This window comes from Nicotiana tabacum, chromosome 15, assembly GCF_000715075.1.
Source record: "Nicotiana tabacum cultivar K326 chromosome 15, ASM71507v2, whole genome shotgun sequence".
NCBI classification, from domain to species: domain Eukaryota; kingdom Viridiplantae; phylum Streptophyta; class Magnoliopsida; order Solanales; family Solanaceae; genus Nicotiana; species Nicotiana tabacum.
The window spans coordinates 68,195,895-68,222,863 of record NC_134094.1 but is presented as its reverse complement, the minus strand read 5'-3'; positions in this window follow the sequence as shown (position 1 = coordinate 68,222,863).

Here is a 26,969-nt window from a genome sequence, read left to right as displayed (position 1 = left end):
AATCAAGAGAGGAGAACCCAATGGCCTGTTGAGAAGATAGGACTGCCACCATATACGGGCACTTCCCTCCAGCTGAAAGGTGGTAAAGACCACCCCGTGGGACTCCAATATCCTCATGTTGTGCAGTCTGCCCCTGCAATGATCAATAATGTCCTGGCAGTCCTCATGTCACTCACTTCCAAAGATAGGAGGATGTAGCCTGGTCCATATATCCAATAGATTCGGTGGCTCACCGACCGGAGCTGGTCAGGGCTCTGGTATAGCTACTACAATTGGCTGAGCTCCACCCACGGGTAGTGGGCACGGGGTCTGATATACGGTAGCTGCAAGCCCTGGAGCCTAAGCGGTAGGGGTCTGTGCTCCCCCTCCCGCCTGAGATATGGCTGGATCTGCTAGAAATAAACTAGCTTGCATCATAGAATCAATCAACCTCAACATACGACCCATGACCTCCTGGAATCCTGGTGCAAACATGAAATCCACTGGGGCCAGCTCTGATGTAAGCACCTCGCCCTGCTCCTCAATAATAGGATCCTCCACTGGATCCACTGGTGGCGCAACTGGAGTAACTCTATGTTGCCCTCGTCCTCTAGCACGAACCGGAGCCCTCCCTCGACCTCTAGCAATAAGAGGAGCAGCTCCTCCACGGTCAAGTTCATCTAACGTGTGCGTTCTCACCATCTGTGAGAGAATAAGAGAAAGATACTTAGCACAATATCCACTGCACGATAGGAGATGAAGAAAGATTAGTTTCCTAACACCATATAGCCTCTCAAATATAAGTACAGACATCTCTGCATCGATCTGCAAAACTCTATTAGGTCTGCTCATGACTTGTGAGACCTATGTGAACCTAGTGCTCTGATACCATGTTGTCACGACCCAATTTCCCTTATAGGCCGTGATGGCGCCTATCGTCGCCGCTAGGTAAGCCAATGGTGAACTAGTCATGTGTTTATTCTTTTAATAATTTAAAAGTAGTTGATTTTTATTTATTAAGTAGATGAGAAGTGGCAAGTTATATTAAATTGAAGTGTAATCAAATAAAAGAGCAAATACACTGAAATAAATACTCAAAAACATAAAGTGTCTACTAGCATTTTCCAAGATGTAGTGTCATGAGTGTATGAGCAACTAGTAAAATGTACAAAAAACCTATGCTACTGTCTGAAATAAGATAGACAAAAAATTAATACAAAAGAGAGGCTGCGGGTGCTACAGAACGGACTCAGAGAGCAGCTCACCATTATGCCTCAGGGTAACGGGGGTGCTCGGCTAAATGAATGCCAGATGCACCTGCGTCAGATCCTTCATGATTAGTGCAGAAGTAAAGCGTGAGTACATTAACATTATGTACCCAGTAAGTATCCAGTCTAACCTCAAAGAAGTAGTGACGAGGGATCGACATCGACACTTACTATGGGTAACAATTAAAATATAGAAATTCAAAATAGGCATGGAATACGTGAATAATAATAATAACACAATAGCAAGCAGTGAGTAAATGATTCTTTAACTGATAATCAATTTAAAAATGCCCAACCGACACATACTAACTCCAACAATTTTTTTGCAAATAAATAATTATAACCTCTCAAGTTATAAATATAATATCAAGTGTAATCGGGCTCCGAGCATTATCACGTACGATTTATGCCGAGGTCGTACGGCCTGGTCCAGAATAATGTGTACACAGCCGAGGGTCGAATGGCACAAACTGTAGATGCATCTATTATACTGCTAAGGCGTTCGGCCCACTGCACAAGGAGAGAGATTACTCTACGAATATCCGATTTAAAATCTATCACAAGACTAATACACAAGGAAGCACAATTTCTATTGACGGTCAAGTGACCCGCCAAAACTCAAAGTAAGCGAAATACAGACTTTACGAAACCTTTATCAAGTTTCAATATAATTTAAGCACTTAATTTAACAAGTAGAGTGCAAACAATACAAGTATTTCATGATTGGGTCTTTAAACTACCCCGACTTAAGCATGATTTGTAGCTACATACGGATTCTCATCACCTCATATGTACGTAGCCCCCAAAATTAGAAGAAAATAGTAATTTAAAACACCTATGGGATAAGTTTCCTCTTACAATATTAGGCAAGAGACTTACCTCATCCCAAAGCTAGCCAAATTAGGATATACACTCACAAGTTCATAATTTAAGAGGGAACAGTCTGAAGCTAGCCAAATATTATATAAATTAATCAATATATATTCACAAGTTCATAATTTAGCCATTGGAGTGATTGCCCAACTCAAATTGGAAGTTTCTTAAAATTCACCCCCGGCCCACTATAACGACCCAATCGGTTGTTTTGAGAGTAGTAGCCCATAACCCCTATTTATTGCTCCCTCCATTTCATTTTGTGGTTACGCAACTTGCCGGGAGAATTTGTTTTTCGTTTCGGAGTGAAATAGGACACATAGTCCCTAAAATGGAAGTTTAAGTCGTAGGGATCGATCGTAGCTTGAATTGTGTGAAGACGACTCCGGAATAGAGTTTAGATGGTTCTAATAGCTCCGTAGGATGATTTTGGTCTTAGGAGCGTGTTCAGATGTTGAATTGGAGGTCTGTAGGTCATTTTAGCGTCAATTGGCGAAAGTTGGAAAGTTTGATGATTTTTGGAACATTTGACCGGGAGTGAACTTTTTGATATCGGGGTTGGATTCCAATTTCAGAAATTGGAGTAGGTCCATAATATCAATTATGACTTGTGTGGAAAATTTGAGGTCAATAGGACTTGATTTGATAGGTTTCGGCGTCGGATGTAGAAGTTTAAAGTTTTAAAGTTCATGAGGCTTGAATCGATGTGCAATTCATATTTTTAGCATTGTTTGATGAGATCTAAAGGCCCGACTAAGTCCGTATAATGTTTTAGGACTTGTTGGTATTTTTTGTTGATGTCTCGGGGGCCTCGGGTGGATTCCAGATGGTTAACAGAGCAAATTTGGACTTGTGAGAATGGATGAAGGCACCAACTCTGGTGTAATCGCACCTGCCCAAGATTGACCGCAAGTGCGAGCCCGTAGAAACGGTATGTTAATCGTAGAAGCAGCTAGAGCAGTGTGGGCAGAGGTCGCATATACGATGGAAGCTCCGCATCTACGAGAGCGCAGATACGAAGGAGGCAGCGCTGAAGCAGAAGGGACTTGGCATGGGGGGAGGGGGGATCCGCAGAAGCGGCCTTCATCTCGCAGAAGCGAGTCAGCAGAACCGGATTTAGGACTGCAGAGGCGGAAGTTTCACAGATGTGGAAGATTTGACAGCAGGAGCGTGTGAACCGCAGATGTGGGTATGTTGTCGCTTCTACGATGCCGCAGATGCGTCTAAGTGTCCGCAGAGGCAGAAATGCTGGACAAAACACTTAAATGCAAGGGTTCGCGATTTTTGCTCATTTTAAACATTATGAGCTCGGGTCTTGGTGATTTTTGAGAGTAGTTTCGATGGATTTCTTGAGGTAAGTCTCTTGTACTTATTTTTTAATCAATAACCTTCTTTCCACACTGATTTCCCCACCAAGAATGTGTGTGTGTAAGGTGAAATTTGGGAGTTTGAAGCTAGGGATTTGGAGAGTTTAATTTGGGGATTTGAGTGGCGACATGGTGTCAGATTTTGGTAATTTTGGTATGGGTGAACTCGATATCGAATGGGTGTTCGCATTTGTTTACTTTTACCCGATTCCGAGACGTGTGTCGGGTCGACTTTTTGGGGTGATTTTTCTATTCTTTGCTAAAGTCGTAGAATTATGATTTAAATTAGTTTCTTGTAGTTGTATTCATGATATGAAATTGCTTTTGGCTAGATTTGGGCCATTCGAAGTCAGAAAATCGAGGGAAAGGCATCCTTACTGATTGAGCGAGATTTGAGGTAAGTGACTTGTCGAACCCTGTGTGGGGGAAATCCCCTTAGGATTTTCTATTGTGGTAAAAATTTGTGATATGTGAGCACCGTGTACGCGAGGTGACGAGTGTGCACACGGGCTATTTGTGGAATTTTCGGTTCTTGCTGAGTTGTCTTCTTTTAAATTCCTTAACTGAGTTGCCTTAGCATATGTAGTGATCATGATTGGCCAAGTATCGCATGTATACGTGCCTTAAATCTTACTTTCAATTTGTGCAACATGCTTAGTTGAATTACCTGCTTCCCTTGATTGAATTAAATATTTAATTGTAAGATTTCTTAATGTAAATTCGTTGTTCCTTCAGTTCGGTTATCTGCTGCATGTTTATTTTGGGACTACGAGGCGGTACTTTCGGGAGATCCCCCTGTCTTCCTTATTTACTTTGGTACTACGAGGCGTTTACTCGGGAGATTCCCTTGTCTTGCATATTCACTTTGAGACTATGAGGCGTTTACTCGGGAGATCCCTCTGTCTTGCATATTTACTTTGGGACTACGAGGCGGAACCTCAGTAGATCCCCCTTGTCGTGCATATTTATATTTAGGACTACGAGGCGGTACCTCGGGAGCGCCCCTGTTGTTTACCTCTATTTGTTGTGCTGTTATTTTCTGAAACTTCTTGTTGTTTAAATTCTTAGTCATTTCAAAACATTATTATATCTTCTGCCTTGCTTATCTTTTATACCAGTAGGGCCCTGACCTGACCTCGCCACTACTTTACCGAGGTTAGGCTTGCCACTTACTGGGTACCATTGTGGTGTACCCATACTACACTTCTACACATCTTTTTGTGTAGACCCAGGTTCTTCCTACCAGACCAGATACCAGTGAGTTGAACCGCACGTGGAGACTTCAAGGTATATCTGCCAGCATTCGCAGACCTCGGAGTCCCCCTATATCTTTATTAAGTTGCTTTCCCTTATTCTCTTTAGACTTGATGTATAAAGACACTTAGTATTTTCTATTAAAAGCTTGTGACTTATTTCCATCGGGTTTTGGGAGTTGTAATTATGGCCTTGCAATTGTATATTTATTTTATGTGTTGAGAATTGGGCTTCAGTTCTATTTTTATTGTTATTCCGCAAATTTTGTAGGCTTACCTAGTCTTAGAGACTAGGTGCCAACACGACATCCTACGGAGGGTGAATTGGGGTTGTGACAAGTTGGTATCATAGCACTAGGTTCATATGTGTTATGAGTTACAAGCAAGTTTAGTAGAGTCTCGTGAATCGGTATGGAGACATATATACTTATCTTCGGGAGGCTATGGAATTGTTAGGAAAAGCTTCACTACCTTGTTTCCTTATCGTGCGATATTTTGACTTCTGATTCTAAATTTATATCTTTCTATTCTCTCACAGATGGTGAGGACGTGTACAGCTGGATCAGATGACCAGACACTCGCACCGCCTGCTAGAGCCGCGAGAGGCTGGGGCTGGGGTAGAGGCCGAGGACAGCCATGTGGTGCAGCCAGAGCACCCGCACGAGTTGCTACAAAGGAGCCACCAGTTGCTCCAGTTGGAAGACATGCACCTGAGACGCCTGTCACTGCACCAGCCCTCCAAGAGACTCTAGCCCAGTTTATGAGCATGTTTAGCACCTTCGCTCCGGCAAGATTGAAACCACTTGCTCCTGCCATATCTCAGGCCGGGGCAGGAGCACAGACTTCCGTCGCTGGTACCCTAGAGCAGCAGGTTCAGGTAGACCAGGTTCTAGAGATCATATCGATATAGCCGGTACCTCTAGTTCAGCCTGAGGTTAGGGCAGCAGCTTCTGAGGCGGAGCAACTTAAGCTCGAGAGGTACAAGAAGTACCACCCTCCTACTTTTAGTGGCTTGGCATCAGAGGATGCCCAGAGTTTTCTTGAAGAGTGCCACCATATCCTCCGTACTATGGGTGTTTCGGAGACTAGTAGGGTTTCTTTCACTCTGTTCCAGCTTAGAGGAGCGGCCTATCAGTGGCGGCGCACATACGAGTTTGATAGTCTGGCTAAGGCAACTTCACTCACTTGGACACAGTTCTTAGATATGTTCTTGAGGAATTATGTCCCCCAGTGTCTCAGAGATGTTTGGTGCACATAGTTTGAGCAGTTGCACCAGGGTACTATGACTGAGTTAGAGTATGCAGTCCGATTTAGTGATTTGGCTAGGCATGCACCGTCCTTGGTTGCTATTGTTCGAGAGCGAGTCGGTCGATTTATTGAGGGGCTCAACCCCAGCATCATATTGAGCATGGCCCGAGAGTTGGAGATGGATATTGTGTACCTGCAGGTAGTAGGGATTGGTAGGAGGTTGGAGGGTATGTTAACTCGGGATAGAGAGGAGAGAGAGGCTAAGAGGTCTTGAGAGTCTGGCACTTACAGTGGTACTCGTGCCCCAGTGGCAGCTCGTCAGGGCAGAGGTTATGTGGGTCGCCCTATTCATTCAGCACTTCCAGCCGCCAGCGGTGCTCCGGCCACTACTAGGCCCCAGGATCCTTATTATGCACTGCCAGTGTCTAGTGTGCCTCCTGTACGGGGTGCTTTCAGTAGTTAGTCAAGTCAATCAGGCCCGAGCCAGTCGCAGCAGCCACGTCCTCCGAGAGCTTGTTTTGAGTGTGGTGACACTCATCATGTGGTGAGGGATTACCCCAGATTTAGGAGGGGTACACCTCCACAGATTTCTCAGACATCGCGTGCTCCACTAGGTCCTTAGGCTATGGTTACAGCACCATCTACCACCCCACCTGCACAGCCAGCTAGAGGTGGAGGTCGGACAGGTAGAGGTCGCCCTAGAGGAGGAGGCCAGGCCCGATATTATTCCCTTCCTGCTAGGATGGATGCAGTTGCATTAGATTCTGTTATCACAGGTATTGTTTCGGTCTGTCATAGAGATTCATCAATCTTGTTTGATCCAGGCTCCACTTATTCCTCTGTGTCATTGTATTTTGCCCCACATTTGGGTGTACCCCTCGATTCTATGAGTTCTCCTATTTATGTATCTACACCCGTGGATGATTCTATTATTGTTGACCATGTGTATCAGTTGTGTTTGATTGTTCTTGGTGGTTTTGAGACAAGAGCTGATTTATTATTGCTCAGTATGGTGGATTTTGATGTCATTTTGGGCATGGACTGGTTGTCGCCCTATCACTCTATCCTTGATTTTCATTCCAAGACGGTGACGTTAGCTCTACTAGGTCTACTGTAGCTTGAGTGTAGAGGTACCTTAGATCGTGTTCCTAGCAGTGTTGTCTCATTTCTTAAAGCTCAGTTTATGGTTGAGAAGGGGTGTGATGCATATCTGGCCTATATGAGAGATGTTAGTATACATACTCCTACTGCCAAGTCAGTTCTGGTAGTGAGGGATTTTGCAGACGTATTTCCAGCAGATCTTCCGGGCATGCCGCTCGATAGATATATTGACTTTCGCATTGATTTATTACCGGGGACACAGCCCATTTCTATTCCACCTTATCAGATGGCCCCAACAGAATTGAAAGAATTAAAGGAACAGTTGCAAGAGTTGCTCGATAAGATTTTTATTCGGCCTAGTGTGTCGCCTTGGGGTGCTCATATCTTGTTTGTAAAGAAGTGGGATGGTTCTATGTGATTGTGTATTGATTATCGACAGCTGAACAAGGTTACAATTAAGAACAGGTATCCATTGCCACGTATTGATGACCTATTTGATCAGTTTTAGGGTGCTAGAGTGTTCTCTAAGATTGATTTGCGTTTAGGCTATCATCAATTGAAGAATTAGGAGCCAGATATCTCGAAGACTATTTCAGAACTCGGTATGGTCATTACGAGTTCCTTGTGATGTCTTTTGGGCTAACCAACTCCCCAACAATATTCATTCACTTGATGAACAGTGTATTTCATCCCTATCTTGACTCCTTCGTCATTATGTTTATTGACGAAATTCTGGTGTACTCCCAGAGTCGGGAGGATCATGAGCAGCACCTGGGGACTGTGCTTCAGACCTTAAGGGAGAAGAAGTTATATGTAATATCAAGTGAGGGGATCAAGGTAGACCTGAAGAAGATTGAAGCAGTGTAGAGTTGGCCCAGACCATCCTCAGCTACGGAGATTTGGAGTTTTATTGGCTTGGCGGGGTATTACCGTCGATTTGTAGAGGGTTTCTCATCTGTTGTAGCACCTATGACCAGGTTGACCCAGAAGGGTGCTTCGTTCAGGTGGACCAAGGATTGTGAGGAGAGCTTTCAAAATCTCAAGACTGCTTTGACTACAACCCCAATGTTAGTTTTGCCTACTGGATCGGGGTCCTATACGGTGTATTGTGATGCGCTGCACATTGGTCTCGGTGCGGTGTTGATGCAGGATAGTAGGGTGATTGCCTACGCATCTAGGCAGTTGAAGGTGCTTGAGAAGAATTATCCTGTCCACGACCTTGAGTTAGCAGCTATTGTTCATGCCTTGAAGATCTGGCGGCACTATTTGTATGGTGTACCTTGTGAGGTTCTCACCGATCACCGGAGTCTAGAGCATCTATTTAAACAGAAGGATCTTAACGTGCGGTAGTGGAGATAGTTGGAGTTTCTTAAGGATTATGACATCACCATTCTCTATCATTCCGGGAAGGCCAATGTGGTGGACGATGCCTTGAGTCGCAAGGTGGAGAGTTTGGGCAGTTAAGCATATCTACTAGTACCAGAGAGGCCTTTAGCCTTTGATATTCAGGCCTTGGCCTACCAGTTTGTCAGATTGGATATTTCCGAGCCGACGAAATTTTTGGCTTGTGTGGTTTCTCAGTCTTCTCTTTATGATCGTATTAGAGAGCGTTAGTAGGATGACCCCCATATGCTTGTCCTTAAGGACACGGCGATGCCAAGGAGGTCACTATTAGACATGACGGTGTATTAAGGATGCAGGGCAGGCTATGTATGCCAAACGTAGATGGTTTGCATGAGTTGATTCTCCAGGAGGCTCATAGTTTGCGGTAATCCATTCATCTAGGTGTCGCGAAGATGTTTCAGGATTTGAGGCAGCACTATTGGTGGATGCGGATGAAGAAGGACATAGTTGAATATGTGGCTTGGTTCTTAAATTGTCAGCAGGTGAAGTATGAGCATCAACGACCGGGTGGATTGCTTCATAAGTTGGAAATTCCAGAGTGGAAGTAGGAGCGTATCACTATAGATTTCGTTGTTGGGCTCCCACGTTCTTAGAGGAAGTTCGATGCAGTTTGGGTGATTGTGGATAGATTAACCAAGTCATATCATTTCATTCCTGTGATTACTACTAATTCTTCAGAGCAGCTGGCTCAGGTTTACATCAGGGAGATTGTCAGGCTTCATGCCGTACCGGTATCTATCATCTCTGACCGGTGTACGCAGTTTACATCACGGTTTTGGAGAGTCGTACAACGTGAGTTGGGTACTCGTGTGGAGCTGAGTATAGCATTTCACCCTCAGACGGACGGACAATCCGAGCTCACTATTTAGATATTGGAGGATATACTTCGTGCGTGCGTGATTGATTTTGTTGGTGCTTGGGATCAGTTCTTACCACTTGTAGAGTTTACCTACAATAATATTTATCAGTCAAACATTCAGATGGCACCGTACGAGGCTTTGTATGGCAGATGGTACAGGTCTCCAGTGGGTTGGTTCGAGCCGGGCGAGGCTAGGCTATTGGGTATAGACCTGGTTCAGGATTCCATTGAGAAAGTTAAATTGATTCAGGATCGACTTTAACCTAGTCTAGGCAGAAGAGTTATGCTGATCAGAAGGTGTGCAATGTGGAATTCATGGTTAGGGAGCGGGTCTTGCTCTTGGTTTCGACCATGAAGGGTGTTATGAGGTTCGGAAAGAAGGGCAAGTTGAGCCCTAAGTATATCAGACCTTTTGAGATTCTTGAGAGGGTTGGAGAGGTGGCTTACAGACTTGCACTGCCACCTAGTCTATCTGTAATTCATCTAGTATTCTATGTTTCCATGCTCTGGAAGTATCACGGTGATCCGTCTCATGTGTTAGACTTCAGCTCAGTCCAGTTGTACAAGGATCTATCCTATGTTGAGGAGCTGATGGCCATTTTGGACAGGAAGGTTCGAAAGTTGAGGTCAAAGAACATCGCATCTATCAAGGTTCAGTGGGGGGGTCATCCGGTCGAGGAGGCAACTTGGAAGACCGAGCATGATGTGTAGAAGTTATCCTCATCTTTTCACCACTTCAGGTATGTCTCTATACTCGTTTGAGGATGAATGTTTGTTTTAAGAGAGGGAGGATGTAACGACCCGGACGGTCGTTTTGAGAGTAGAAGCCCTGAACCCCTATTTATTTCTCCCTCCATTTCATTTTGTGGTTACGTAACTTGCCGGGAGGATTTGTTTTTGGTTTCAGAGTGAAATGGAACACATAGTCCCTAAAATGGAAGTTTAAGTCGTAGGAATCAACCGTAGGTTGAATTGTGTGAACACAACTCTGGAATAGAGTTTCGATGGTTCCAATAGTTCTGTAAGGTGATTTTGGTATTAGGAGCGTGTTCGGATATTGAATTGGAGGTCCGTAGGTCATTTTAGCGTCAATTAGCGAAAGTTAGAAAGTTTGATGATATTTGGAAAATTTGACCGTGAGTGGAATTTTTGATATCGGGGTTGGATTTCAATTCTGGAAGTTGGAGTAGGTCCGTAATTTCAATTATGACTTGTGTGCAAAATTTAAGGTGAATCGGCGTCAGATGTAGATGTTTGAAGTTTAAAAGTTCATTAGGCTTAAATCGATGTGCAATTCCTATTTTTAGCATTCTTTGATGTGATCTAAAGGCTCGACTAAGTCTCTATGATGTTGTAGGACTGGTTGGTATTTTTGGTTGAGGTCCCGGGGGCCTCAGGTGGATTTCGGATGTTTAACGGGGCAAATTTGAACTTGTGAGAATGGATGAAGTCACCATCTCTGGTGTAATCGCACCTGCGCAAGATTTACCGCATGTGCGAGCCCGCAGAAGTGGACATTGATCGTAGTAACGGCAGGAGCAGTATGGTCAGAGGTCGCAGATGTGAGGGAAGTTTTGCATCTGCGACATCGCAGATGCGAAGGAAGCACCATAGAAGTGGAAGTGACCTAGCATGGGGGGCTCCACCGAAGCGGCCTTCGTCTCGCAGAAGCGAGTCCGCAGAAGCGGATTTAGGGCCGCAAAAGAGGAAGTTCCGCAGATGTGGAAGAGTTGACTGCATGAGCGTGTGAACCACATATGTGGGTATGTTGTCGCTTCTGCGATGCCGTAGATGCGACTAGGTGTCCGCAGAAGCGAAAATGCTGGACAGAACACTTAAATGCAAGGGTTCGCGATTTTTGCTCATTTTAAACATTTTGAGCTCGGGTCTTGGCGATGTTTGAGAGCATTTTTGAGGGATTTTTCGAGGTAAGTCTCTTGTACTTATTTTTTATCAATAAGCTTGTTTCCCCATTGATTTCCCCACCTAGATTGTGTGTGTGTAAGGTGAAATTTGGGAGTTTGAGGCTAGGGATTTGGAGAGTTTAATTTCGAGATTTGATTGGTGACTTGGTGTCGGATTTTGGTAATTTTTGTATGGGTGAACTCTATATCGAATGGGTGTTCGTATTTTGTGACTTTTATCTGATTCCAAGACGTGGGCCGGGTCTATTTTTTGATTCTTTGCTAAAGTCATAGAATTATGATTTAAATTAGTTTCTTGTAGTTGTATTCGTGATATGAAATTTCTTTTGGCTAGATTTGGGCCATTCGGAGTCGGAAAATCTAGGGAAAGGCATCCTTATCGATTGATTGAGCGAGATTTGAGGTAAGTGACTTGTCTAACCTTGTGTGGGTGAAATCCCCTTAGGATTTGGTATTGTGCTAAAAATTTGTGATATATGAGCACCGTGTACACGAGGTGACGAGTGCGTACACGGGCTAATTGTGGAAATTTCGGTTCTTGCTGAGTTGTCTTCTTTTAAATTCCTTAACTGAGTTTCCTTAGCATATTTAGTGATCATGATTAGCCTAGCATTGCATGTCTATGTGCCTTAACTCTTACTTGCAATTTGTGCAACATGCTTAGTTGAATTACCTGCTTCCCTTGATTGAATTAAATCTTTAACTGTAAGATTTTTTGTTGTAAATTCGTTGTTCCTTCGGTTCGGTTATCTGCTGCATATTTACTTTGGTACTATGAGGCGGTACCTCGGGAGATCCCATGTCTTGCATACTTACTTTAGGACTATGAGGCATTTACTCGGGATATCCCCCTGTCTTGCATATTTACTTTGGGACTACGAGGTGTTTACTCAGGAGATCCCACTGTCTTGCATATTTACTTTAGGACTACCAGGCGGTACCTCGAAAGATCCCCCTTGTCATGCATATTTACATTTGGGACTATGAGGTGGTTCCTCGGGAGCGCCCCTGGTGTTTACCTCTATTTGTCGTGCTGTTATTTTTTGAAACTTCTCGTTGTTTAAATTCTCAGTCATTTCAAAACATTATTATATCTTCTACCTTGCTTATCTTTTAAACCAGTAGGGCCCTGACCTGACCTTGTCACTACTCTACCGAGGTTAGTCTTGGCACTTACTGGGTACCGTTGTGGTGTACTCATACTACAGTTCTGCACATCTTTTTGTGCAGATCCACGTTCTTCCTAGCAGACAAGATACCAGTGAGTTGGACCGCACGTGGAGACTTCAAGGTATATCTGCCAGCGTCCGCAGACCTCGAAGTCCCCCTCTATCTTTATTATGTTATTTTCCCTTATTCTCTTTAGACTTGATGTATAGAGACACTTAGTATTTTCTCTTAGAAGCTTGTGACTTATTTTCATCGGGTTTTGGGAGTTGTAATTATTGCCTTGCAGTTGTATAATTATTTCATGTGTTCAGAATTGGGTTAGTTCTATTTTTTTTGTTATTTCGCAAATTTGTTAGGCTTATCTACTCTTAGAGACTAAGTGCCATCACGACATCCTACGGAAGGTGAATTGGGGTCGTGACACCCACGTGCCCAGAGTCCGAAAATTTTCGAAGATAAATGTTACCCACAACCTCACGAACTCAAATATATAATTTCTACCCACTTCCATAATCATTTTCGTAGTTAAATCCCATTTTCATCAAAAGCTAGGTTTTTCAAATAAACCCATGAGTTCTACCATTTATATGTTAAGAATCTACCCAAAATTCATGTATTAAACTCATTTTGTATAGAAATTACTTACCTCAATGTGCTAGGTGAAAACCCCTTTTCAAAGAGCTCTAAACTCGTCCAACAAGTGAAAGAAATAAACCAAAAAGCCTAAGTCCTGATATTTTAAAAGACACTGCCAAGGCGTCCCTTCTACGCGATCGCGGAAGAGGCCTCGCGAACGCGAAGGATTGCCTGCCCTGCCCTACGCAAACGCGAAGATCAACCGTGGCCACCCAGCTCCAGCCTACCCTACGCGAACGCGGGCCTAGTCACGCGAACATGAAGGCCACAAGTCCCAGACCTTCGTGAATGCAGACTGGCTGTCGCGAATATGTAGCACAAACTCCCAATCCCCCATTTTCCTCCTGCGCGAACGCGACCCCAACCCACGCGATCGCGAAGAAGGAAACCAGAACCAGCAGTGACAACATTTTGGACTTAGCTCCGGGCGGTCTGAAACTCACCCGAGCCACCCATGACCCCTTCCAAATGAACCAATAGGTCCATAAACATAATACGGACCTGCTCGAACTCTTGAAACACGTAAAACATCATCAAAACTATGAATCGCACCCCAAAACAAAATTGAACCAAAATAAGAACTTCAAGCTTTCAACTTTCTCTTAACGCGGCGAATCATACTTAGACTACTCGGAATGACACCAAATTTTGCGTGCAAGTCTTAACTCACCATACGAAACAATTCCCAGGCTCGAAATCCTAAACGGACCTCTATAACACCAAAACCTACTCCAAACAAAACTTAAAAAAATTGAAAACCTTTAATGCTCAATCTTTCAACATTAGGCGTCGAAACGCTCCCGGGTCTTCCGAAACCCGATCCAAACACACGCCCAAGTCCAAAATCATCATACAAACCTATTGGGGCCGTCAAATCTCGATTTCGTAGTCGTTTGCTCAAAACGTTGAATCAAGTCAAACATAACCATTTTAAGCTACTATTAAAGAACTAAGTGATCCGCTTTCAACTCGAACCCTTCCAAATCCGAACTAGCCATCCCCGCAAGTCGTAAAACAGTAAAATCACATACGGGGAGTCTTAATTAGGGGAACGGGGATCTAGAAAGCAAAACGATCAGTCGGGTCGTTATAGAAAAATTCATAAAATGGTGATTTTTGAATAACTGCAATAAAATGATAAAACTTTCCGTATTTTGTATAACAAGGATAATTATCAATAAATTGCGTTAAAGTTAAAAACATGAAAAAGACTATATTTTACTATTAATGATTAGAAAGCCTGCAAAAATTAATTTTTAAATACGGAGGACCACAATTGAGTGTCAACATATACAACATTTAAATAAAAGTAATTATCGCGACCAAATTCACACTATAGGCCATGATGGCGCCCAACGTTGCCGCTAGGCAAGCCATCGGTGAACTATCCATTTAAATATTCATTTTAATATTATTAAAGTCATTGATTTTACTTAATAGAGAAACTAAGAGTAAATGACTGTAGTAATATAAAGCATAAAATAAACATAAGAGTGACGTGGTGAAATTAATAGACAAAAACCATTAATATCTACTAGAAATTCCCAAAACTCGATGTAAAAAGTGCAAGAGCAAACTAGTAGAATATACAAAACCTCCTACAACTATTTTATGAAGTAAGATAAACAGAAAAGTAAATACAACAAGGAGGAGACTCCGGGTGCTGTAGAACGGAGAATAGGAAGCAGCTCACCACTAAGTCCCCGGGTAGCGGGGATATGCGTCAGACTGATATACAGATGCACCTGCCTCAGATCCTGCACATTCAGTGCATAAGTGTAGCGTGAGTACATAAACAACGTGTACCTAGTAAGTATCTAGTCTAACCTCGAGGAAGTAGTGACGAGGAGTCGACATCGACACTTACTAGAGGTCAATAAATAAAGTACAAGAAATATAAATATGCATAAAATGAAACAATAACAATGGAAAATAATGATTCTTAAACATAATATCAATTTAAAACCTCCAATAAAAACATGACAAAATTTTAACACATAAGAGCCACCAAGTAATTATCAAGTCTCAGGTCAAGAAAGAAATATCAAGTATAATCGGATTCCTAGCAATATCACGCACGATTTATATCGAGGTCGTACTGCCCGATCCAGAATAGTGTGTACACTGCCGAGGGTAGACTGACGCGAACCATAGATGCATCTAATGTACTGGCAAGGCGTTCGACTTGATCCACATGAATAGAGAAACTCTACAAATGCCGATCAACGACTACTACATAGGATTAGTACTCAAAGAAGGTATAATGTCCACTACCAATCAAGTATTCCGCCAAAACTCAAAGTAATGAAGCTCGGTCTCATGAAATCCTTTATCCAATTTCATTTATAAATTCAAGTAATTAAAGTAACTAGTTGGGTGTAAATAATACATGTAATGCATGGTAAAGTCCTAAGTGTACCCGGACATAAGCATAATTTTAGCTACGTACGGACTCTCGTCACATCGTACGATCGTAGCACCCAAATTTATTAGCAAATAACTATTTAAAAAACTTACGGGGATAATTTCCTCTTACAAGGTTAGGCAAGAGACTAACCTTATTCCCAAGTCCTCTTCCCAGTCCACAAATCACACTAATGGCCTCAAATCGGTGCCGAGAATTATGAAACTAGCCAAAGGTTGTACAAACTAATCAATATATGCTCAAAAGTTCATAATTTAACTATTAGAGTAATTACCCAACCCAATTTCGAAGGTTCTTATAATTCACCCCCGGGCCCACGTGCCCGGATTTCGAAATTTTTTTGTAAATAAATATTATCCATAACCTCACGAACGCAAATATATAATTTCTACTCCATTCCATAATCATTTTCGTGGTCTAATCTATTTTTTACCAAAACCTAGGTTTTTTAACAAAATTCTAAAATTTCCACATTTTACATGTTAAAATCTACACATAATGTATGTATTCAACTCACATTATGTAGATATTACTTACCTCAATGTGCTAGATGAAAAACCATCTCTAAAGAGCTCTAAAATTGGCCACAAGTTGAGAGAAATGAACAAAATGAGCCTAAGTCCCGTTTTTAATTAAGTCATTGCCAAGTGAATCCTTCTTCGTGATCACGACAATAGCCGCGCGATCACGAAGGCAAAATAGCAAAGGCTCTAGAAAATGTACTTCGCGAATGCGTAGGCTGGCCTGACTTACCAATCGCGAATGCGAAGACCAACAGTCTACCCACGCCCTAGCTGGCCTTACTACGCTAACGCGAACCTTTGCATGCGAACGCGACGACCAGTGGCCCAACTGGCCTTACTACGCGAACACGAACTTTTGCACGCGAGCATGATGACCAGTGACCCAGAGCATCACAATCGCGAGCTCCTTTTTGCGAACGCAAAGAACGAAATTTCCCCGCCCAAATTCCAATCGCGAACGCGATGCCTTCTCTACGTTCACAAATAAGGAAACCAGAACAGGAGATAGTAGAAATTTGAACTTAACTCTGGGTGGTCCAAAACTCACCCGAGCCACCCGGGACCCCGTCCAACTGTACCAACAAGTCCATAAACATAATACGAACCTGCTCAAAGCCTCAGAACACGTAAAACAACATTCAAACTAAGAATCGCACCCTAAAACCAAATTGATCAACTTATGAAGTTCAAACTTCTTCAACAAGCTCCGAATGCGTTGAATCATACTTAGAAAACTCGAAATGATGCCAAATTTTGTGTACAAGTCATAAATCATCATACGGACCTATTTCCAGTCTCGGAATCCCGCATGGATCTCGATAACACCAAAGTCTACTTCAGCCAAATTTAAAGAACTTGATAACCTTCAATGCACCAACTTTCAACATTAAGTGCTGAAACACTCTTGGATCACCCGAAGCTCAATCCGAACACACGCCCAAGTCCAAAATCATCTTCCAAACTATTGGAACCATCAAATCCCAATTTTGAGGTTGTTTACTCAAAATGTTGACTCAAGTCAAACTTGGCCATCTTAGGCCACTATTAAGGAAATAAGTGTTCCAATTTCAACCCGAACCAACCATCCCCGCAAGTCATAAAATATTAAAAGCACATACAGGAAGTCTTAATTAGGGGAACGGGGATCTAGAATGCAAAACGACCGGTGGGGTCGTTACATTCTCCACCTCTTAAGCAAACATTCATCATCGAACGGGTCTAGAATCATACCTGGAGTGTTGAATAAGTGTGGATATCTGCTCCGCATGTCCTCCTCGGTTTCCCAAGTCGCCTCCTCGAATGGTTGAACTCTCCACTAGACCTTTACCGTAGAAATCTTCTTAGACCTCAACAGTCGAACCTGCCTGTCAACAATGTCAATTGGCTTCTCCTCATAAACCAAGCTCTCATTTAGCTGAACCATGCTGTAATTTAACACATGCGACCTGTCGGCATGGTACGTAGCATAGACACATGGAAAACCAGATGAACTCTCGATATACTAGGAGGCAAACCAAGCTCATAGACAACCTCCCCAACTCGCCTCAACCCCTCAAATGGGCCAATAAACCTCAAACTCAGCTTGCCCTTCTTTCCGAACCTCATAATGCCCTTCATCAGCAAGACCTTCAAGAAAACTTTCTCACCCACCATAAATGATAAATCACGCGCTTTCTGATCCACGTAACTCTTCTGTTTGTACTGTGAGGTGCGAAGTCGCTCCTAAATCAACTTTACCTTCTCCAAGGAATCCTTCACTAAATGAGTGCAATATAACCTAGCCTCGGGGGGCTCAAACCATCCGATGGGTGAATGACATCGGCGACCATATAAAGCCTTAAATGGAGCCATCTCGATGCTGGACTGATAACTGTAGTAATAAGCAAACTCGGCCAAAGGCAAGAATCGATCCCACTGCCCTCTAAAGTCAATCACACACGCTTTGAGCATATCCTCCAGAATCTGAACTGTCTGTTTCGATTGCCCGTCGGTCTGCGGATGAAAGGCTATGCTAAGTTCTACTCGGGTAGCCAATTCGCTCTGTACTGCTCTCAAGAAATATAAAGTGAACTGAGGGCCTCTCTCTAAAATGATGGAAATAGGCACACCATGCAACCGACTAATATCCTGTCAACAATGGACCAAATGGCGTCAAACTTCCTCAACGTCCGCTGCAACCCAACTATAAAGTCCATAGTGATGTGCTCTCATTTCCATTCTGGTATAACCATCCGCTGGAGTAGGCCACCTAGCTTCTAGTGCTCATACTTAACCTGCTGGCAATTTAGATATCTCGCTACATACTCAACTATGTCCTTATTCATCCGCCGCCACCAATAATGTTGCCTTAGGTCGCGATACATCTTCGTAGCACCTGAATGAATAGAATACCGAGAATTGTGTTCCTCCTCTAGAATCTTCACTCTCAGGCCATTAACATTAGGTACACATAGGCGACCCTGAAGTCGTAGAACACCATCATCACCGATAGTAATCTCCTTGGAATCACCTTGTAACACCGTCTCTCTAAGAACCAACAAGTGCGGATCATCGTACTAACGAGCCTTGATCTGCTCAAATAGTAAAGGCTGGGCCACAAAACATGCAAGAACTTGACTGGGCTCTGATATATCCAACCTCACAAGTCTGTTAGCAAAGGACTGGATGTCTAAAGCCAATGGCCTCTCCTCTGCTGAAATGAATGCAAAACTACCCATACTCTCGGCCTTTCTGCTTAAGGCACCCGCAACCACATTCGCCTTGCCCTAATGATAAAGGATAGTAATATCATAATCCTTCAGTAACTCAAGCCACATGCACTGCCTCAAACTAAGATCCACCTACTTAAACAACTGCTGCAAGCTGCGATGATTGGTGAAAACCTAGCAGGACACCCCATAAATATAATGCCTCCAGATCTTGAAAGCATGAACTATGGTAGCCAACTCTAAAACATGAACAGGGTAATTCTTCTTGTAGGGCTTCAGCTGACGTGAAGCATATGCAATAACTCACCCCTCCTACAACAATACACAACCCAAGCCAATGTGTGAAGCATCGCAATACACATTATACATCCCCAAACTAGACGACAACACTAACACTAGTGTTGTAGTCAATGCGGTCTAGAGCTTCTGAAAGCTTGCCTCGCAATCATCGGGCCATCTGAACGGATCACCCTTCTAGGTCAATTTAGTCAAAGGTGCTACAATAGACGAGAAGCCATCCACAAACCGATGATAATAACCTGCTAACCCCAAGAAACTCCTGATCTCTGTCGCTGTGGTAGGACGAGGCCAACTCTGAACTACCTCGATCTTCTTAGGATCTACCTTAATACCCTTACCTACTACAACATATCCCGAGAACGCCATAGAATCTAACTAGATCTCCCACTTAGAGAACTTAGCATATAACTTTTATTCCCGCAAGGTCTGAAGTACAGCTCTCAAATGCTACTCGTGCTCCTCCATACTACACGAGTTGATCAATACGTCATCAATGAAGACTGTGACAAATGAGTTAAGATATGGCTTGAACACCCGGTTCATAAAATCCATAAACGCTGCTGGGGAGTTAGTCAAGTCGAAGGACATCACTAGAAACTCATAGTGCTCATCTAATCCGGAAAGCCATCTCCGGAACATCCGAAGCACGAATCTTCAGCTGATGATACCCAGACCTCAAGTCGATCTTAAAGAACACCCTGTCACCCTGTAATTGGTCGAACAAATCATCAATGCGCGGCAACGGGTACTTGTTCTTAATGGTAACTTTTTTCAAATGGTGATAATTAATGCACATTTGCATACTCCAATCCTTCATTTTCATAAATAATATTCGTGCACCCAAGGTGACACACTCGGCCTGATGATCCCCTTTGCGAGCAACTCCTCAAGACGTTCCTTCAACTCCTTTAACTCTTTCAGAGCCATGCGGTACGGTGGAATACATATAGGATGGGTACCTGGCGCCAAATCAAAACTGAAATCGATATCACGATCTACTGACATACCTGGTAGATCAGAAGGAAACACATCGCAGAACTTATGCACCACGGGCACTGAATCAATCAAGGGAGTCTCTACAGTAGTATCCCGAACGTAAGCCAGATAGGTCAAACAACCCTTCTTGACCATATGTCGAGCCTTCAAGAAAGAGATAACATGGCTTGATGTACCGATAGATGAACCCTTCCACTAAAATATGGGCAACTCAGGCATTGCCAAGGTAACAACATTGGCATAGCAATCTAGAACAGCATGGTACAGAGAGAACCAGTCCATGCCCAGGATGACCTCAAAGTTGATCATATCGAGCAATAGAAGATCCTCTCCAGTCTCATAACCACAAAAGATCATAATAAAGGATCGGTAAACCCAATCCATAACAACAAAGTCACCCAATGGCATTGATACATATAAGAGAGCACTCAAGGACACACGAGAGACATCCAGTTAATGAGCAAATAGAGATGAAACATATAAATATGTAGACCCTGGATTAAATAGTACCGAAGCATCGCTGCCGCAAAAAGAAATAATACATGTGATCACGGCGTCTGAGGGTACTGCATCTGGTCTAGAAGGAAAAGCATAGAATCTAGCTGGGGCACCACCTGACTGGCCTCCACCTCTAAGGCGACCCCTACCCACCTGCCCTCCACCTCTGGCCGGCCGGCCGGGCGGTGCGGCAGCTAGTGCGGTGATCATGGACTGATGGCTATGCTTTAATGCCTTGCCCCAAAGTCTAGGGTAAAATCTCCTTATATGACCAAGATCCCCACACTCATAGAAACCTTTCGGTGTGGAAGATGACTTACTCTAGATCTGACCCTGGGGACCTGAATACCCACTAGAAGAACCTTGAATAGCCGGTGGACGATAGGAGCTCTCCGGAATGGCGCTGAAATAGGGCCGCACCAGCGCACCCCAAGAAGGTAGTAGCGCTGAATACGTGGGTCTGCTAGACTGGCACATCACCAACTGACCACTGCCCCCAGACGGAGCACCACTGAATCCTCTAAAATATCGAGGCCGCTTGTCCCTCGATGCATGCTCTCGGCCCTACTAACGGATACCCTCGATCCTCTGAGCTATCTTCAAAACCTGCTCGTAAGAAGTCCCCATCTCGACTCCTAGGGCCATAGCAACCTGGAAGCCATAATGCAAGCCCACAATAAACCTCCGCACTCTCTTTGCATCTGTGGGGAGTATCATAAGTGTGTGGTGCAAGACAGCACTGAGAACCTCGCCTCATAATCAGACACTAACATATGTCCATGCTGCAGCCGCTCAAACTGACCCGGCAAATCTTCCCTCTTAGAGGGTGGACTATATCTCTCCAAAAAGAGACATATGAACAAGTTCCAAGTAAAGGGATGTGAACCTGCTGGCTTGCTACAAAGATAAGACTGCCACAATCTACGGGCCTTGCCCTCTAACTGAAATATGGTGAAGTCCACCCCGTTGGATTTCAATACTCCCATGTTGTGCAGTTTATCTCTGCAACGATCCATAAAGTTATGCGGGTCCTCATGACACTCACCGCCAAAGACATGAGGATGTATCCTGGTCCATCTATCCAACCACTTTTGTTGCTCAACAGTCGCGAGTGGTTTGGGATTCGGTATAACTTTTGCAACTGGTTGAGCCCCGTCCACAGGTAGTGCACTTGAGGTAGAATATACAATAGTAGTGTGCTTTGGAGCCTGAGCGGTAGGGGTATGTGCTCCCTATCCTGCCTGAGATGCGGTTGGGCCTGTTGGAAATAAATCAGCATGCGTCATTGAGTCCATGAACCGCAGCATACGGCCCATGACCTCTTGAAATCTCGGTGCAGCTGTGAAATCTACTAAAGTAGGCTTAGCTGCAGGCGCCTCATCCTTCTCCTTAATAACAAGATCCTCCACTGGATCCACTAGCGATACGGTGGGGGCAACTCTAGGACGCCCTCATCCTATAGCAGGAGCAGGATCTAGAGTCGTCGATCAGCCTCTGTCTCAGCCTCTAGCAATAGGGGGAGCAGCTCATCTACCACCGGGTATATCTGTCGCGCGCGTTCTCACCATCTATGAGAGAATAAGAGAAAGATACTTAGAACAACATTAATTGTATGGTAGGAGATGAAGAAAGAGAAGTTTCCTAACACCTTATAGCTTCTCAAAGATAAGTACGGACGTCTCCGCATCGATCCACAAGACTCTATTAGGTCCGCTCATGACTTGTGAGATCTATGTAAACCTAGTACTCTGATACCAAACTGTCATGACCCAATTCCCACTATAGGCCATGATGGAGCCCAACGTTGCCGCTAGGCAACCCAACAGTGAACTATCCATTTAATTGTTCATTTTAGTATTTTTAAAGTCATTGACTTTACTTAATAAAGAAACTAAGAGTAAATGTCCGTAGTAATATAAAGCATAAAATAAACATAAGAATGATGTGGTGAAATTAATAGACAAATACCATGAATATCTACTAGAAATGCCCAAAACTCGATGTCAAAAGTACACGAGCAAACTAGTAGAATATATATAATCTCCTACAATAATTTTCTGAAGTAAGATAGACAGAAAAGTAAATACAACAAGGAGGAGACTCCGGGTGCTGTAGAACAGAGAATAGGAAGTAGCTTACCACTAAGTCTCCAGGTAGCGGGGTTACACGCCTGACTGGCCACCTGATGTATCTGCCTAAGATCCTGTATGATTAGTGCAGAAGTGTAGCGTGAGTACATAAATAATGCGTACCCAGTAAGTATCTAGTCTAACCTCGAAGAAGTAGTGGCGAGGGGTCGACATCGACACTTACTAGAGGTCAATAAATAAAGTACGGGAAATATAAATAGGCATGAAATGAAATAATAACAATGGAAAATAATGATTCTTAAACATAATATCAATTTAAAACCTCCAATTATCACATGCCAAATTTTTAACACATAAGAGCCACCAAATAATTATCAAGTCTCAGAATAGTGTGTACACTGCCGAGGGTCGACCGACACGAATCATAGATGCATCTAATATACTGCCGAGTATTGCACCCTATTTTCTACAAGACTAAACAAACTACAACTTATACTACTCTACAAGGTTTATTGGAGTTTAGAGTCGCCATCTAGTATTTAAGGTATACCAGGATACCTATACTACACTATGTAATGTACGTTCGATTATGGTCTACGAAACCGTTGAGATTCTAGGTAAGGGTTCAAGTTATCTCGAGGGAAAGGTATTAGGCATCTCTCAAGATCCACAAAAACTGATTCCTGCGGACTCGATCAAATAAGTGAGGGAAGGTTCAAAAGAATTATTAATTTTATATTTACAAAGAATTATGAAAATGATTTGGAATGAAGAATGATTGAATGTGAATGTCATATGGTAAAACTGGGGATATTTATGTGCAACAGAATATATGCAAGGACTTGGGGAAAGAAAGTATGGAAAAGAATTAAAAATCGTAATGACTAAGTAAAGTGTGTCATCAAGTAAAGTATTCTCAAATTAACCAAATGACTTTGAGTTGAAAGGAATAATCTAGAAAGAATTTAGTTGCAATCAAGATCAACGATTGCAAGAAAACGTGCCTAGGAAATAATTTATCAAGAAAGGAAAAACAAATTACCTTTGATTATATTTTTTTTATGTAATGAATAGGGCAAGAAGAGAGTTGATTAATATTCATAAGAATAATTGAAAAGTCAAATTAAATAGAGGACAATTAGCTATAGCAAGAAAATAATAGAATGTTTATATTTGCATGTACATGTAGTAAAAGTCAATAAACAAAGTGTATGAAATAATTTACATTCTTTGAAATAAATGCACAAGACCTAAAAGAAGAATTTGGTATTTTGAAAGAATGGGTCAGGTAGATAAAAATGGATAATTTATATATTTGACTAAATATAAAAAATATAATAAAGAACAATAACAATAAACAAAACAAAGTCAAAAGATATACAAACACTATGTATTACACTTTAATTTAATATTTGAGAGGATATGTAATGATGAATGAAATATTTGAAAATCGACTAAATGAATATTAATTAAAGAATATACTTTGAAAGAATTTAATTGATGTAAAATGATTAACCTTTTACAATGGTTGTCTTGGACTTCGCTTCTTTCGCTTTTTCACACTTGTTGCCTCCACTTTGGTCTTCGTCCGAAGTTACACGTTTTTAGTGCGCGCAGAGTGGTTGGGCCAAGAGAGAGGTAGTGCATTTAGCACAAAAAATGGTATAGACTAAGACGTGGTTATCCAAGAAAAAAGGCTTAAGACTCAAAGGGCAAAATTCTAGGGATTGACGTCATTTGGTAGGCTAAAAAGACTCAAACGGGTCAAAGAAGGCCTATGATCCTTTCCCAAATTAAGCGTTACCCAGGATTTCGCCTCAACAGACATTCAGGCCAAGTTCTACATTGTCTTTGTTCTTACGTTAACTGTAAGCATGAGATTTTTCAAGCGCCACTATGCATAATTAAGAGGTATCACAAGAGTCTATGGTTTACCTGAAGCTGATCCTCTCCATCATACTACTTAAGCACTTATTCTTTCCCATGAACACTCCTAACTATGTTGGTATCAAGCAAATCAATATTTGATAATATTTCCTCTCTTTTTTTCTTTTTTTTCTTTTTGTTTGATTTTTTTTTTATAAACGGGACTAAACCCGAGAAAGGGTTCCCCTTTATTGGATTTTTAGATTTTGACTTAACAAAAAAAATTATGTTTTTTGATAAAATTGAAACCGAACCCAAAGGTTTCTTATGTATCTTGTTAAAATGAGAATCAGATCAAGCGTAGTTCAGGAAGGGTGGAAAATATTCTTAGATTTTCATTTCATTTTAATCAATTTTTGTGATTTTTGATAGAGAGAACTGAATGTAAAACGGGCTTTGTAGTTACCGTTTCGATACGATATCGGAGCATTGAATGTTAGACGGGCTTTGTTACCGTTCCGAAGCGATATCGGAGCATTGAAGGTTAGACGAGCTTTGTAGTTACCATCTACAGGGTTGAGTACCATTCCGTTTAGGAGCGCTGACAAGAAAAGTAAATGACATGCTGTGTACCGTTCCATATAGGAGCATTGTTAGCATGGGGCTGGGTACCGTTCCGTTTAGGAGCGCTGATAGGAAAGTAAAATGACGGGTTGTGTACCATTCTGTATAGGAACATTGTTAGTACGGGGCTGGGTACTGTTCCGTTTAGGAGCGCTGACAGAAAAGTAAATTCTCCACGCGATGTGAGGACAAGAAAGTAAATCTCCGCACGATGAGAGTGAACGAAATGTAAAATCTCCGCGTGATGAGAGATATAAGAATTGAAAATCTCTGTACGATAGGAGTATTTTTGTTTTTTTTGTTAAATGAGGTCGAACACGGGAAGGGTCCTAGATTGATTTTTTTTATTTTTGAAAATCATGTGATCGAACCTAGGAAGGGTCCTTGATTGATGATTTTTTTTTTATGATTTTGAAAATTATGACCGAACCCGCAAGTTGCCTACGTATCTCGTCGAAACAAGAATCGGGTCAAGCGTAGTTCGGGAAGGTTATAGAAAAAGGGAGGTGTTTTGGATTTTTTGAATTTTCTCAAGGAAAGAGAATGATATTTTTTATTTTGATTTTGGTCCCTCGGTGAGACTTCTAGAGAAGCAACAGAGGAAGATATACAGATGTTTGTCATATTTTTATTTTTATTTTTTGGGAATGATCCATTTTTAAGGATATTCGGTCAACTGTGACCCAAGTGGCCAGACTTAACCGATCGTCCAGTTAAGGAAGAGAAAAACCGAACCCATTACAGGTTGCCTACATATCTTGACACGAGGTCAAGAATGAAGCACGTGTAGTTCGTGAAGATTAGAGATAGAGGAAGATGCTTCGGATATTTTTTTTTTAATTTCCTCAAGAAGGAATTATGTAGAAATATGTTTTGGATTTTTATTGCCCTTTGATGTCTACATAAAATCTTCGAAGCATCAGGGGAAGATATATACATTTTTACATTTTTTTAGAGATGGCCCTTTCGCAAGGATCTTCGGTCAACTAGGACCCAAGTGGCCATACTTGACTGACTCGTCACATTAAGGACGAGAAAAGCCGGACCCATGACGGGTTACCTATGTATCTTGACACAAGCTAAAGAATCAGGTACGCATAGTTCGTGAAGGTTGGAGAGTATGAGATGTATGATTTTCAACACTTATTTTACTCTCATACTTCAAGGCATTGTAACTAAATATATTAACTGCATCAAAGATATGTATTATATGCAAGGGGATAGACAAATTCGGAGCAATGCCTCATTGTATCCATGATTGGGTGCGATATCTCTGGAGTTGAAGAGTGTGTCCCTCTAAAAGAAGTGCCCCAGCCGCTGCTGCGATGCCTCCTGACTATTTGCGAGACCATTGTTGTGGTTGTCTCCTAATTAACTGCAGGGATGTTTTGTTGTGACCTTCGAGTTGTCCATAGGAACCTTTTGGCGATCGTCCCGGCTATTAGCCGGGGCGATAATCTGATGCAAATATAGAAATATAGTGAGACTAGTGTCGTCGTAAAATAATGGAATTAAGAATTGTAACTAACACTCCCATAATTGTTCGGTTGATGTTCCACAATATCCTAGGTAGGATGCTATTTCCCGTGCAGTGTCCAGGATAATACACCTTTCGATCATCCACAGGCACAATTTGATGATCGTCCCCGGTTGATAACCGGGAACGATGTTATGATCTAAATATAGAAAAGTGGTGAGAGCAGCGAAGTCAGGAAAAATTATGAAGTTTATTGTAAAACTACTACTCCCCTGATTATCTGACTGATACTCTACCAAGTCAAAGTCTAAATGAGATCTCCCGTGAAGTGCCCAGGATTATGTACCTACAAATCTCAGAGGAGAAAATGTTAGAGTC